The sequence below is a fragment of the Xenia sp. Carnegie-2017 genome, unplaced genomic scaffold (assembly GCF_021976095.1).
Source record: "Xenia sp. Carnegie-2017 unplaced genomic scaffold, XeniaSp_v1 HiC_scaffold_23, whole genome shotgun sequence".
NCBI classification, from domain to species: Eukaryota; Metazoa; Cnidaria; class Anthozoa; order Malacalcyonacea; family Xeniidae; genus Xenia; species Xenia sp. Carnegie-2017.
The window spans coordinates 5927538-5943312 of NW_025813486.1; the positions used below are offsets into that span (position 1 = coordinate 5927538).

Consider the following 15775-nt stretch of genomic DNA (forward strand, 5'->3'; position numbering starts at 1 on the left):
TTTGAGTTGTGCTGTCATTGTAATTGTTCTTGTAATTGTTCACATACATTATACCAATTATAAGAGCCTGTTGATGATTTGCAATAGAAGGATGTATTATTTTACGCGACACTGAAATTTTAAAGCTTAAAATTTCTGTTCATCATTGTGGCGAAGTTCAAGCAGCTAACTCAAAATCATCCTTGGTCTCTTCACCTACCCACAATTTTTGTTTTCGTTTGATAAATGCTTTCGTATTTGCTAAATGTGTAGAGGTCCTGATCCAAAATCTTGAAGATCAAGAAAAATTAAGCAAAAGAAAACGTATGTGAAAATATTCTATAGACGCGGGAAATTTTATTACGTCTGTATCAATTATTGCTTCGAAAGGCTCTACACACGAAGAACTTCACTTGCCTTTATTACGACAAAACCCACTCTATACATCACTGTATCTACTAATGTAAAACTTACTTTTTGACTCGTTGACTTTCTATGAAACCTATGTAGGCCCTTCCGGACAATTTCATAAAACGTGAGTTGAAAAATATTCGTTTACATTGTCCCTCTGAAAAATGCAAATGGTTTGGTGCCTATGAAGAATTGGAAGTGAGTTGAGCTGAGAAATTTATCAAAAAAGCCTAACCTTATTACTTACTAATTAAAGTTCTTTTTTGCCAGGGTCATTCTGAAGTTTGTGAGCATGCGTTCATCAACTGTATCCCCAAGCAATGTAACATTCAGTTACCTCGCTCTCTTCTTGGTGAACATTTGAAGAATGAATGTGAATATCGAAATGTAAAATGTGAATATTGTGGTAAAGATGTCCATATGCACTTATGGTATGGAAAATATTTGTCCATTTGATCACAGGAACACAGCGAGATTAGATAAATAGTCTTTGTCTTAATGTGTATCTTATATATCTCTATACTGATCATTTAATTACTTGGAAAAATGAATCGACTCCTTTTTACCGCCTTTTAAGAAATTAGACGGAACTTTATTCACTAAACAAGCGTTGCCTTTTATTTTCTTTGATCTATAGGACCACAAAGAAAATGTTTGTGGAAATGCAGTTTTGACTTGTAAGTATTGCAAGAAAAAGATACCAAGGAAGATATAGAAAACCATGAAAGTACAAATTGTGATGAAGTGCCCACTGACTGTGAATTTCAAGCCATTGGATGTAATCATGACAAAGTAAGAATGTTTGAACTATTTTACCATTTCATGTCTGCAACAATGAAACGTATCTGCAAAATTCTTTAACCAAAAACTAAATTTTATTGAAAGTTCCAAACAATATAACATTAACATTTCATGGAATTGATATGGTTTTTGACAAATCATTTATACTTGCTCAGGTATTAAAAAAGCAGTTTCTCTTGAACCCTTGCCCTCTTCCGTTTTTCGAGGTTGAATTTTCTGTTTTTTTGTTGTCCAGTTGAAAGATGTAATTTTTCGTTTATTCTCCAACTATTTTGATGATTAAACGTTTTGAGGAAAAGGAGTAATAAGGGTACATGACATCGTTATCGTGTTTAGATTGAAATATCTGGCAGTGAATTATTTTGTTATAAGAATATCTTTCACTGTTTTTTGTTTTTCTTGTACAGACTTTAGAACGAAGGAGATCCAACAACATATGAACGACAATGTAATTGATCATATGAGCCTCTTATTACGATATGTACAACGTCCACAGTTTACCACTGCTGTTCAAAACTTGGGTGACCGAATCACAGCTGTTCGTTCTAATCCCTCAGAAAAATTTGTGATGCTAGCAGGAAAACCTACCGGCCTGGAAAGGAGGATTGAGACTCAGGAAAGGAGGATTGAGACTCAGGAAAGGAGGATTGAGACTCAGGAAAGGAGGATTGAGAGTCAGGAAAGGAGGATTGAGAATCGTGGTGAGGAAAATCGAATAGCTTCCCTTGAGCGTCAGGTTACTACAATTTCCACAATTTTACAAAGGATGTGGGAGTTTGGATGAGAGGGGCGACTTGCCGGAAGAACCGCATGACGCTCGCGAAGTTTGAACTAATCATCAAAGTCATCTACATAACTTTACTGTTTTGCTGTTGTGTCCTGCTTGAAGTGCCCTTGAACTAAGATTATTCCAGATCAGTGGACGATCTGGAATAATCTCGACAGATAAGGAGTGGTCGGACCGATAAGGGTGTCTAATTGTTCTCGTGTAATTGCTTCGTTTAAGGTTTTATCTTACTGTGTGATTGGTTTGACCGATTTCGACTGATAGCCAACTGAGGTAACATTGTCATGCTCACTGCCTGAATTAGTGCTGCCAAATCGTGAACACTGTTCACAGATTTGTGAACTTTTTGCTCTCTTCATGAACATTTCATAAATGTTAAAAGTTTGTAAACTTTTTGTGAACTTTTCTAAATATTAAGTATTTTTGTATTTTCATCATTTTCATAAGGAATGTATAAAGTAAATGGTTTGAACCCTGGAGTATCGTTACATATTTGTAAATGTAGATCGTCCAGGCTGGTATACTCCTGAGAACGACTGTTTTTGTTGTTGTTGACTGACGTTTCGACAACCTTAGAGGTACTCATCTTTAGAGACAAAAAACATGTAAAGAATGTATAGATAAATCATAGTTCAATGAAAATCGTCATAGCTCGACAGTTCTTTCAAAACAACGACGATTTTAAGATAATCCAATGTTTTCCGAAAACTTCCGAGGGTTTTCAAATATTTCCGATGTTTTCCGAAAATGTCCGAGTTAATCCGTTCACTTCCGATCTTATAAATTAGATGTAATATGAACTTTTTGCCATTTTGTGAACTTTTGACGCAAGCGAGCGTGAATTTTTAAAATTTCATCTGGCAACACTGATCTTAATAGACCTTTTCAAGGTTATCGCAGCCATATTGCAGGGGGTGCAAAAACATTGGGCCGAGCGCGCGGTCACGCATGGCGTCCATATAAATTAGTAATAAATGCGCAAAAATTACCCTTATACATATTGGCCATTTCTTTCAAAAACATTTCTCAAACTCATCCATTTTAAGAGTCAAACTATTATTTGCAATTTTTTATACACGTGAGTCGAATTTTGTGGTAATCAAAAAGCGGAAAGTTAAAGAAAACATTTGTTTTTTTTGAACAACTTGACCGTCGTTTGAGCGATGTTCTTGAGTTCGCAAATGTGCGGATCTCCTAAGCCAAGTCAAACGAACTAAACCTAAACTAGCCGAGTAGCCGTAAGCAGTCATAGCCGAAATGGTAAAAAATGCGCGTTGTGCAGTTGGATATTGCGATAATGATAAACGCTATCCCTATTATCAAGTTAAGAGGTCTCACGTAGAAAATTTAGTTTTTCATAAATGGCCCAAAGATCAAGCACTTGCTGAAATTTGGCGAAAACAATTGCAAACAGCAGAGCCAAAGCCTGGTGCACAAGGTACTTTCATTTGCTCAAATTATTTTCCCTTGGTGAAGAACCCCAAATAAAGCGGAACGGATTATCCTTCGGTTTTATTACGCTATCAGAGTACGAGCAATCGAGGACCCCTTAAACGTAAAGGAAGAGAAACATGGACGACATCAAAGCGTCCTCATCAATCCTATGACACCGAGGATTCTGATTCAAGTTTTGATGGAAATCCAGCAAAATCTGAGGCATCTTTACTCCCTGTCCCTTTGGAATTTGAACAGTTGACGAGAGAGCATGATGTAAGGTTTCACACCGGCCTGCTATCGACTAACAGTTTTAAGTGTGTATTTGAATACTTGGCTGTTTCTTCTTCTGGCTGTTAAGTCGCCATACATAATAATAAAAATAGCAATGTCTCTTTACAAATAATTGGAAATACTAATAAGAGTTTGCCGTAGAATAGTTCCTCGTGATACTTGACGACTTTGCTGAGAGACATGTGCGTGTGTTGCGAACTCAAGAACATCGCTCAAACGACGGTCAAGTTGTTCAAAAAAAAACAAATGTTTTCTTTAACTTTCCGCTTTTTGATTACCACAAAATTCGACTCACGTGTATAAAAATCGCAAATAATAATTCAACTATTAAAATGGACGAGTTTAGAAATATTTTTGAAGAGTGGCCAATATATAAGGGGTAATTTTGCGCATTTATTAGTAATTTATATGGACGCCATGCGTGACCGCGCTCGGCCCAATGTTTTGCACCCTGCAATATGGCTGCGATAACCTTGAAAAGGTCTATTGTATGTTTGATCGTTTCATAGTAATTTGCTAAAGCATGATAGAAACTATAATCAGCGTCACCGCAGAAATTTGGGAAAATCTTTTGCAAATTCATATATTGACATGAATGCTGCTGTCCAGATTGCGATTTTTTCAAGAGGGTGAAAAATTTATGAATGAATTGTAAATCTTCGGGCAAAGACACGAGAGACATTTCAATTATTGATGTTCAAAAGCAAGCCATCATTTTGTTAGAGATTTCTCAGCAGAAATTTACATCCAAAATCGTAAGTAAAGGACAACTGAAGTGTATGCATGAATGTAAAATATCAAAGTCAATTTATGCGAGTGTGTGATGCGATTTATGTCAATATGGCGCATGGTGAGCAGATTGATGCTTCTACAATTAATGTTGCCGAAGGACTTTTAGCTATGATTTCTTTAGTGCTTGGGGAATCTTGGCCGTTATATGGCCAAGTATTTCAATGTAAAAAATCTGTAGCTATAAGGTGCCATGTTATTATATACCTTATTATAAACAAATGTATTGGGCTTTTCAGTTTATGATCATAGATCATTCAATCATTGGACAATTATACTACACATTGTTTAAGATTTGAGAAAACTAACATTGATTACATGAGAAGCTGTTTACTATAACTTGTGATTTTGAGTCTTCTGATCCATGAAGCTTTTATTTTGACAATTTGACTGGGATAGTATTAAACCTGAGCTATTTCACACACATGAAATGTCCCATGTCACATATTGTCCCTTTCCTAACTGAACACCACATGTAGAGATGTAAAGGTGTGTTGATCTACGGCTCATACCAGATTGTTTGCCATAATTCCTAAGGGCTATTGATGTATGAAAAGCATTTTCTATAACTATAAAGATGTGTTCCTAGGTATGCAGATAAGCCTTGAAATTTGGCAAAACAGCCAAGTATTTTGCATGATCACTAGGTAATTTTTCTGATGATCTTTATAATTTTAAACTAAATTATTTCAGATTTACATTTTAACTAGTTTTGATTCTATGAAAAATATTTATCATAGCCAGTAAGCATGACACAAGATCAATTTTAACATTCATGTAATTACATGATTAAAGACATGCTGGTTACATTCTGTTTTTATTAGCAAGTACAATGCTACTGGTAATTGCTATAGCACAACATGGACTTACAGAAGATAATAGTCTACTGAAAGGCTTCATAAACTTTAATGGCATTAAGCTGTCCTTAATTGCAAAATTTCATCTCTGATACTTATTGTTTAATCTTTGGCAGAAAAAAATTTTGAATTTTTTCTCAAAAGGTGAATTTTCTGCCACTGTAAGTGGAAATGGGTTAAGGGTTCAATAAACTTGCATGGTTTGAAGTCTGAGCTTTTTTACATTCATGGACTGACCCTTGTAGTACCTCACTCCTAACTTAAATCATTACATAGAGGTTTGAATGGGGGTTACTAGGGGGGGGTCTATGCCTCACAATTTGGTAGAAATTTTTAAAGACTATCTCTGTTTTGAAATAGCATTGTTGTAAAGTAAATTTTATGCTCCTAAGCATGCTAATGAGCCTTAACATTTGGCAAAACATTCAACTATTGTTCACTTTACAGTTTTTTTTTTAAAAAAACAATGTCCACATAAAGCATTTTGTATTGCTCTAAAATGCTTAAAATAGCATTCCCAAGGCTTGAAATTCAAAATTTCTCACTCTTCCTGCGTTGGCTACCTGTTGTACAAATTTTCCTCTAAAGTATTAATACAGAAATGAATAAAAAAGTTATGATTTGTGTTCTGTGGAACACACTTCAAAATATTTCCCACTAGGCTACCTATGCTATAAGTAACAGAATTTAACATAAAAGCCCATCATGACACAATGACATCCAAAAACGTCTTATCGAAATCAAAGCACCCCATGCTCCCCCATAAAATCATCCTTGATCCATCCCTGTCTTGAAGTGAATGCACTAAATTTATCCCCAGTTTCACATTTCACATTTTGTGTATTTTTTAAGGTGCAGAAGAAAGATTGATTCCTTCTGTGTTCTAACTCAATTACTAAACTTGTAAGATACAGGGCCAGGACTCAAGTGGTAAGTTATCTTTTCTATTCTATGCATACTATTAAGTCAAGTTAATCTTGCAATAGAATGGATAAAACATCACCCAGATTGTAAAAAATTGAATGCATGATTAGGCACCATACCACTATCACACATAAGTCTACATAAGTAAAATATGCTGGCATTGGCTAGATTTGTGAGCAACAAAATTTTATTCATGACCATGGTATCAGAGTGTCTGTACAGAGAACATGTTCATTTTAAATGTGGGTGTCCATCTATTATAGGAAAAACACCTGCACTTTTAGCTTCTTGCTTTTAAGGTAAAGGATGTTTGAATGCCATGTATTTACTGGCATCATGGTGAAACCATTACATAATTTATTTGTTTCGTGTGTTCATCCTTAAAATGGACATTAATGCCACAGAATATTTACATACAGGTCATTTCTAGTGATTTTTGTGATTTGCATTTGTCAAGGAAATTTTCTTTGCTGAGTGTCAATGAATCATGTATGGTGTTAACATAAAAGTCACTCAAAGTTAAATTAAGATAATTGAATGTAACTATAGCAGAAGATAGTCAGTATTAACCAGTCAACCAACAATCAAACAAACCATGACTTTCCATTTAAACTGTGACCAAGGTAGAGGATGGGTGGCTATGGTTGCAGCCTCAAAATGATTAAGATGGAGGTACCAAGACCCCCCTCCCATTATTCAATTATTCATTGTTACAAAGAGCTTTTCAAAGTTTTTTTCTGAAATAAGTTCCTGTTCGACAATGGAAAACAATTGACATATAAATGGCCTCTCATACTGTCTGTCTCTCTCATACAGACTGACCTAATGAAGCTGAAACTTTGCTTAATGGTCTGAATGCCAAGCGCCTGCTACGACGTTTCTTGTTGTTTGCTACACCGCTCTATACAAAACGTCTTCCGCTGTCACTGTCTGTGATAGCAAAGCTCTTATTGTGGTCCAAAAAATCAAGGCATTTAAACATATTTTAAAATCCTAATCACGTAAGGTGCATTTGCCAAACGTCTGTCTTATTTTCAATAAACTGCAGGTGGTTTTCCCTTTTCTTCGGTATTTAAAGAAACGTTGTGTTTGCGTTTGTTTTTCGGTATGCTAGTTACGTGTTTTAAACTTTTTTTCTTTGAAAACAGATTTTGACTTTGTTAACGTTGCCTGGAATCAAGATCCGTGATGAAGATCGAGAAAAAATCCCAGCGAAGTATATTTGTACTTACTGTCATCACCTTCTCATCAATCCAATGCAGACCTCGTGTGGACATTTGTTTTGTAAATCTTGTATGGACATTATTCTTGGGTAACGTCATTTTTTATGTAACAAATCATTTATAAAAAGTTATAGTAGTTGTCATACATGCTCTTTCAATAGACGCCCTCATTGTGCATCCCAATATCGTATCACATATCCCAAAGTATTTCTGCGTATCATCTTGTTCAATTAAGTCGGTGCCTAGCTGCTAGGGCGTCAAAATTGTTTATTAGATCTCTTGATACGACTTCGGTTAAAAACTGTTGCGTAGGAGACTAGGGAGAGCTCATCATAGTCCATCATATTTTTATAATCCTAAATAACAACTGCTTTCCTAGGAACGTAATTTATCAGAACATGCATTTAGAAATATGGACCTTTAACTGTCGAACTGGCTAGGCCATCCACTCTTCAATTTATCATTCTTGTTAGTAGTTTTGCCTTTTTCAATCTGTAGAAATCCTGATCCAAAATGTCCTGAAGATAAAGAAAATTTGACCATGGAAAGTGTAGGTGAAAATATTGCAAAGATTTGACAGAAAATTTAATTACAGTTTTATTGCTATCGATCATTAGCGTAGCCATCCCGCAAGTTTAGTCCTGCTTTGTTAATGTTAGTACATAATATTTTCCATATTACAGGGCATGTCAGTTAATGAGCAAAGAAAAATTAGCATAGCACGACTAAATAAGCATGTTGGCTATTAACAACTATAATTATAATTACTCTTTGAGTTCTAAAATTATACATCGATGTGCGTATTTTGTACTTGAAATGATATCGCCTAGGATCATGAGACTCCACCATGCCTAGCAACAGCGTATACAGGTACATAAACGGTTCAGTGACCAGGTAAATTACAACAATATAAGCTGCACAGGTAGTGTTCATGCTTTCGCTCAACATGTTGAGTGTGCGGTTTTAAAAACCAGAAGTTTCATTGCACTATAAACAAAATTGAGGTGCGGTTTGGTGACCATGGAACAAAGCAAATGTTGAGTGATGTTGAGTGAAATTTTGAGCAAGTTTAAACTTCGCTCAACAACGCTCAACACCGCTTAATAGCTACTACTCAACTGTCCTAAACACGGTGTTGAACATGTTGAGTTCGTTGTTGAGTCACATGTTAAGAGCCTTTGCACTTAGCGTTAGTGCGTCGGTGAATTCTACTTCAAAAAAGTTTGCCAACAGTTCTTATAAGAAATTTACGTTACTACTTCATTTAACGTCTAGTGCAAACTTGCATTTGAGTAAAGAAAAGTGACTCTGTCTTTTGCTACATTTAATCTTGTTTCATAAAAGATCAATTTCCAGGATCCATCTAGGTTTTCCCGGATGATTTCACGAAGCGTGAGTTAAAAAGGATTCAATTACACTGTCCATCTGAAGAGTGTAAATGGTTTGGTAAATACGAAGAATTGGAGTGAGTTGCGTTAAGAATTTATCAAAATATTTTTGTCCACTTATTAAGTTTCTTTTTTGCCAGGGTCATTCAGAGTTTGTGAGCATGCGCTCATCAGTTGTATACACAAGCAATGTAACATTCAGTTACCTCGCTCTCTTCTTGATGAACATTTGAAGAATGATTGTGAATATCGAAATGTAAAATGTGAACATTGTGGTAAAGATGCTCCATATGCTTCACTTAAAGGTAAGCAAAATATTTGTCCATTGATCACGGAACACAGCGAGATGAGATAAATAGTCTGTGTCTTAATGTATCTTATTATACATCTGTATACTGATGTTTCTTACTGGGCAAAAGAATCAACTCCTTTTAACGCCTTTTAAGAAATTAGATTGAACTTTATATCCACCAAACAGTCGTTACCTTGTATTATTTTTTGCCATGTGGATCCCAAAGAAAATGTGTGTGAAAATGCACTCGTCACTTGTAAATATTGCAATCAAATGATACCCAGGAAAGATATAGAAACCATCATGAAAGTACAAATTGTGATGAGTGCCCACTGACTGTGAATTTCAAGCCATTGGATGTAATCATGACAAAGTAAGAATGTTTGAACTATTTTACAATTTCATGTCTGCAACGATGAAACGTATCTGCAAAATTCTTTAACCAAAAACTAAATTTTATTGAAAGTTCCAAAGAATATAACATTAACATTTCATGAAATTGATATGGTTTTTGACAAATCGTTTATACTTGCTCAGGTATTAAAAAAGCGGTTTCTCTTGAACCCTTGCCCTCTTCCGTTTTTCGAGGTTGAATTTTCTGTTTGTTTTTTTTGGTTTGTCCAGTTGAAGATGTAATTTTTCGTTTATTCTCCAACTTTGATGATTAAACGTTTTGAGGAAAAGGAAATAAGGGTACATGACATCGTTATCATGTTTAGATTGAAATATCTGGTGAATTATTTTGTTATAAGAATATCTTTTCACTGTTGTTTTTGTTTCTTGTACAGACTTTAGAACGAAGGGAGATCCGTCAACATATGAATGACAATCTGATTGATCACGTAGGCGCCTTGTTACGATATGTTTATGGCATTTGTTTACACAGTTAAGTAACTATATACCCGTCCAGAGTTTACCACTGCTGTTCAAAACTTGGCTGACCGAATCACAGCTGTTCGTGCAAATCTCTCAGAAAGATTTGTGATTCTAATAGGAAATCTTACGGCCTGCAAAGGAGGATTGAGAGTCAGGAAAGGAGGATTGAGAGTCAGGAAGGAGGATTGAGAGTCAGGAAAGGAGGATCAGGGAGTCTTGAGAATCGCGGTAGAAAGGGGCGACTTACGGAAGAACCGCATGATGCTCGGAACTTTGATCATTGACGATCTGGAATAATCTCGACGGATAAGCGGAGTGGCCGGACCGATAAGGGTGTCTAATTGCTCTCGTGTAATTGCTTCGTTTAAGGTTTTATCTTACTGTGTGATTGGTTTGACCGATTTCGACTGATAGCCAACTGAGGTAACATTGTCATGCTTACTGTCTGAATTAGTGTTGCCAAATCGTGAACACTGTTCACCGCTTTGTGAACTTTTTGCTCTCTTCATGAACATTTCATGAATGTTAAAAGTTTGTAAACTTTTTGTGAACTTTTCTAAATATTACGTATTTTTGCATTTTCATCGTTTTGATAAAGAATGTATAAAGTAAATGGTTTGAACCCGGGAGTATCGTTACATATTTGTAAATGTAGATCGTCCAGGCTGGTATAGTCCTGAGAAGGACTGTTTTTATTGTTGTTGACTGACGTTTCGACAAACTTAGCGGTAGTCATCTTCAAAGTCAAAAAAAAAACATGTGAAGAATGTATGGATAAATCATAGTTCAATGAAAAATCTTCATAGCTCGACAGTTCTTTCAAAACAACGACGATTTTAAGATAATCCAATGTTTTCCGAAAACTTCCGAGGGTTTTCAAATATTTCCGAGGTTTTCCGAAAATGTCCGAGATAATCTGTTCACTTCCGATCTTATAAATTACATGTAATATGAACTTTTTGCCATACTGTGAACTTTTGACGCAAGCGAGCGTGAATTTTTAAAATTTCATCTGGCAACACTGAATGTTTAATTGAATGTTTGATCGTTTCATAGTAATTTGCTAAAGCATGATAGAAACTATAATCAGCGTCACCGCAGAAATTTGGGAAAATCTTTTACAAATTCACATATTGACATGAATGCTGCTGTCCAGATTGCGATTTTTTGAAGAGGGTGAAAAATTTATGAATGAATTGTAAATGTTCGGGCAAAGACGCGAGAGACATTTCAGTCATTGATGTTCAAAAGCAAGCCATCATTTTGTTAGAGATTTCTCAGCAGAAATTTACATCCAAAATCGTAAGTAAAGGACAACTGAAGTGTATGCATGAATGTAAAATATCAAAGTCAATTTATGCGAGTGTGTGATGCGATTTATGTCAATATGACGCATTGTAAGCAGATTGATGCTTCTACAATTGTTGCCGAAGGACTTTTAGCTATGATTTCTTTAGTGCTTGGGGAATCTTGGCCGTTATATGGCAGCGAAATCCTATATTCTTTCAAATGTATTTCAATGGAAAAAAATCTGTAGCCATAAGGTGCCATGTTATTATTTACCATACTATAAACAAATGTTTGAGGCTTTTCAGTTTATGATCATTGATCATTCAATCATTGGACAATTAAACTACACATTGTTTAAGATTTGAGAAAACTAATATTGATATGAACTGTTTACTATAACCTGTGATTATGACTCTTTCTGATCCGTGAAGCTTTTTATTTTGACAATTTGACTGGGATAGTATTAAACCTGAGCTATTTCACATACATGAAATGTTGTCCCATGTCACATATTGTCCCCTTTTCTAACTGAACACCTCATGTAGAGATGTCAAGGTGTGTTGATCTATGGCTCATATTAGATTGTTTGCCATAAATTCCTAAGGACTATTGATGTATGAAAAGCCTTTTCTATAAAGTAAAGATGTGTTCCTAGGTATGCAGATAAACCTTGAAATTTGGCAAAACAGCCAAGTATTTTGCATGATCACTAGGTAATTTTTCTGATAATAATTATAATTTTTAAACTAAATTATTTTAGATTTACATTTTAACTAGTTTTGATTCTATGAAAAGATATTTATCATAAGCAGTAAGCATGACACATATACCAATTTTAACATTCATGTAATTATATGATTAAAGACATGTTGGTTACATTTTGTTTTTATTAGCAAGTACAATGCTACTGGTAATTGCTATATAGCATAACTTGCATGGACTTACAGAAGATTATAGTCTACTGAAAGGCTTCATAAACTTTAATGGCATTAAGCTGTCCTTAATTGCAAAATTTCTTTTCTGAAACTTATTGTTTAATCTTTGGCAGAAAATAATTTTGAATTTTTTCTCAAAAGGTTAATTTTCTGCCACTGTAAGTGGAAATGGGTTAAGGGTTCAATAAACTTGCATGGTTTGAAGTCTGAGCTTTTTTACATTCATGGACTGACCCTTGTAGTACCTCACTTCTAACTTAAATCATTACGTAGAGGTGTGAATGGGGGTTACTAGGGGGGTCTATGCCTTACAATTTGGTAGAAATTTTTAAAGACTATCTTTGTTTTGAAATAGCATTATTGTAAAGTAAATTTTATGCTCCTAAGCATGCTGATGAGCCTTGACATTCGGCAAAACATTCAAGTATTGTTCACTTTACAGTTTTTTTTTTAGAAAAAATATAAGCAAAATGTGCTGTTTTTACCCAAAAACAATGCCCACAAAAAGCATTTTGTATTGCTCTAAAATGCTAAAATTGGCATTCCCAAGGCTTTGAAATTCAAAATTTCTCACTCTTCCTTGCGTTGGCTACTAGTTGTACGAATTGCCCTTTAAAGTATTAATATACAAAGGAATTGAGAAAAAAGGAATTATGATTTGTGTTCTGTGGATCACACTTCAAAAATATTTCCCACTAGGCTACCTATGCTATAAGTAACAGAATTTAACATAAAAGCCCATCATGACACAATGACATCCAAAAACGTCTTATCGAAATCAAAGCACCCATGTCCTCCCATAAAATCATTCTTGATCCATCCCTGTCTTGAAGCGAATGCACTAAATTTATCCCCAGTTTTACATTTCACATTTTGTGTATTTTTTTTAAGGTGCAAAGAAAGATTGATTCCTTCTGTGTTCTAACTCAATCACTAAACTTGTAAGATACAGGGCCAGGACTCAAGTGGTAAGTTACTATTCTATGCATACTGTTAAGTCAAGTTAATCTTGCAATAGAAGGGATAAAACATCACCCAGATTGTAAAAAATTGAATGCATGATTAGGCACCATACCACTATCATACATAAATCTACATACGTAAAATATGCTGGCATTGGCTAGATTTGTGAGCAACAAAATTTTATTCATGACCATGGTATCAGGGTGTGCGTACAGAGAACATGTTCATTTGAAATGTGGGTGTCCATCCACTATAGGAAAAACACCTACACTTTTAGCTTCTTGCTTTAAATTTAATGATGTTTGAATGCCATGTATTTACTGGCATCATGGTGAAAACCATTACATAATTTATTTGTTTCGTGTGTTCATCCTTAAAATGGACATTAATGCCACAGAATATTTACATACAGGTCATTTCTAGTGATTTTTGTGATTTGCATTTGTCAAGGGCAATTTTCTTTGCTGAGTGTCAGTGAATCATGTACAGTGTTAACATAAAAGTCACTCAAAGTTAAATAAAGATAATTGAATGTAACTATAGCAGAAGATAGTCAGTATTAACCAGTCAACCAACAATCAAACAAACCATGACTTTCCATTTAATCTGTGACCAAAGGAAGGGGATGGGTGGCTATGGAGGTTGCAGCCTCCAAAATAATTAAGATGGAGGTGCCAAGACCCCCTCCCATTATTCAATTATTCATTGTTACAAAGAGCTTTTCAATGTTTTTTTTTCTGAAATAAGTTCCTGTTCGATAATGGAAAACAATTGACATATAAATGGCCTCTCATACTGTCTGTCTCTCTCATACAGAATGACCTAATGAAGCTGAAACTTTGCTTAATAGTCTGAATGCCAAGCGCCTGCTACGACGTTTCTTGTTATTTGCTACACCGCTCTATACAAAACGTCTTCCGCTGTCACTGTCTGTGATAGGAAAAGCTCTTATTGTTGGTACAATAGCGTTAAGAAAGTGGAAAAAGCAAAAAAAAAATCAAGACATTTAAACATATTTTAAAATCCTGATCACGTAAGGTGCATTTGCCCCAAAGTCTTTCTTAGTTTTCAATAAGCTGCAGGTGGTTTTCCCTTTTCTTTGGTATTTAAAGAAACGTGGTGTTTGTGTTTATTTTTCAGTGTGCTAGTTACGTATTTTAAACTGTTTTTTTCTTTGAAAACAGATTTGACTTTGTTAGCGATGCCTGGAATCAAGATCGGTGATGAAGATTGAGAAAAAATCCCCGCGAAGTATATTTTGTACTTACTGTCATCACCTTCTTATCAATCCAATGCAGACCTCGTGTGGACATTTGTTTTGTAAATCTTGTATGGACATTATTCTTGGGTAACGTCATTTTTTAAGTAATAAATCATCTATAAAAATTATAGTAGTTGTCATACATGGTCTTTCAATAGACGCCCTGATTATACATCCCAATATCGTATCACATATCCCAAAGTATTCCTGCGTATCATCTTGTTCAATTAAGTCGGGAGTTTTAGCAAGAGTACGACTACGACTACAAGTACGAAATTTGACCATGTAAGGGAATGGCACGAGAAAGGTTGTTGTCGTTATCGCTTCGTCAAAATTTTGCTTTAGTTGTAAACAACAGAACGAGCCTTTTTATTGTGTAAAACACCGACGTTTGCGAAGCAGCTACGGCTCTATTTGTCAATAATGATATCAATGAATCGGTAATACTGGTTTTGCGAGAATATAGGACTCTTTAGACTGAAAAATCTTCACTATTTTATATTTTAAGTACGATATTTTTGTACTATTTTATTGTTTGTTTACCTTTCACTTTACGTATACGAAATACATGAAAGTTTTGCAGGTCATATTTTCCTTTTTAATGTACATCTGCGCTCAAAAAGGGTTCTAACTTAAAGCCTGGATGCTCGAAAATAGTACTGTAAACTAATTTCTTACAGAATGAAGAAATATACCTACTTTCTTTGCTTAAAAAGACATCGTAGTCGCGACTACAAACTTTTTACAAAACATCGTACTCAGATTGATGACGGCTACGTGTTTTTGTTGTCGCAACAATGTTTTTGCGCCAAAATGACGTAAATCGTACTCGTAGTCGTACTCCTAGGCTCTGCTAAAGCTCCCTATTAGATCTCTCGATACGACTCCGGTTAAAAACTGTTGCGTAGGAGACTAGGGAGAGTTCATCATACTCATATTTTTACAATCCTAAATAACAGCTGCTTTCCTGCGAACGTAATTTATCAGAACATTCATACATTCATGTACAAATACTGACCACCACCCCCCCCTATTTAACTGTCGAACTGGTTATGCCATCCACTCTTCGAAATTGATCATTCTTGTTAGTAGTTTTTGTCTTTTTTCAATCTGTAGAAATCCTGATCCAAAATGTCCTGAAGATAAAGAAAATTTGACCAAGGAAAACGTAGGTGGAAATATTGCAAAGATTTGACAGAAAATTCAATTACAGTTTTGTTGCTATCGATCATTAGCGTAGCCATCCCGCAAGCTTAGTCCTGCTTTGTAAA

The 15775-nt window shown here is 35.1% G+C and overlaps 2 long non-coding RNA genes across 6 annotated transcripts; both read left to right on the forward strand.

The window, feature by feature from the left end:
• The first annotated feature begins 801 nt into the window (after positions 1–801).
• On the forward strand, positions 802–8959 carry LOC124448517. Of its 4 annotated transcripts, XR_006949093.1 has the most exons (6): positions 802–1182; positions 1599–1927; positions 6205–6282; positions 7425–7588; positions 7998–8049; positions 8867–8959. It is a non-coding gene; the product is annotated as an uncharacterized LOC124448517 (long non-coding RNA). The 4 variants fall into 4 exon arrangements; XR_006949095.1 differs by lacking the exons at positions 802–1182; positions 1599–1927 and adding an exon at positions 4447–4461; XR_006949094.1 differs by lacking the exons at positions 802–1182; positions 1599–1927 and adding an exon at positions 5010–5084.
• A 2362-nt stretch (positions 8960–11321) lies between these two features.
• LOC124448522 lies at positions 11322–15775 on the forward strand. 2 transcript variants are annotated; one of them, XR_006949104.1, is made up of 4 exons: positions 11322–11357; positions 13172–13248; positions 14428–14591; positions 15621–15775. It is a non-coding gene; the product is annotated as an uncharacterized LOC124448522 (long non-coding RNA). The 2 variants fall into 2 exon arrangements; XR_006949105.1 differs by lacking the exon at positions 11322–11357 and adding an exon at positions 13037–13046.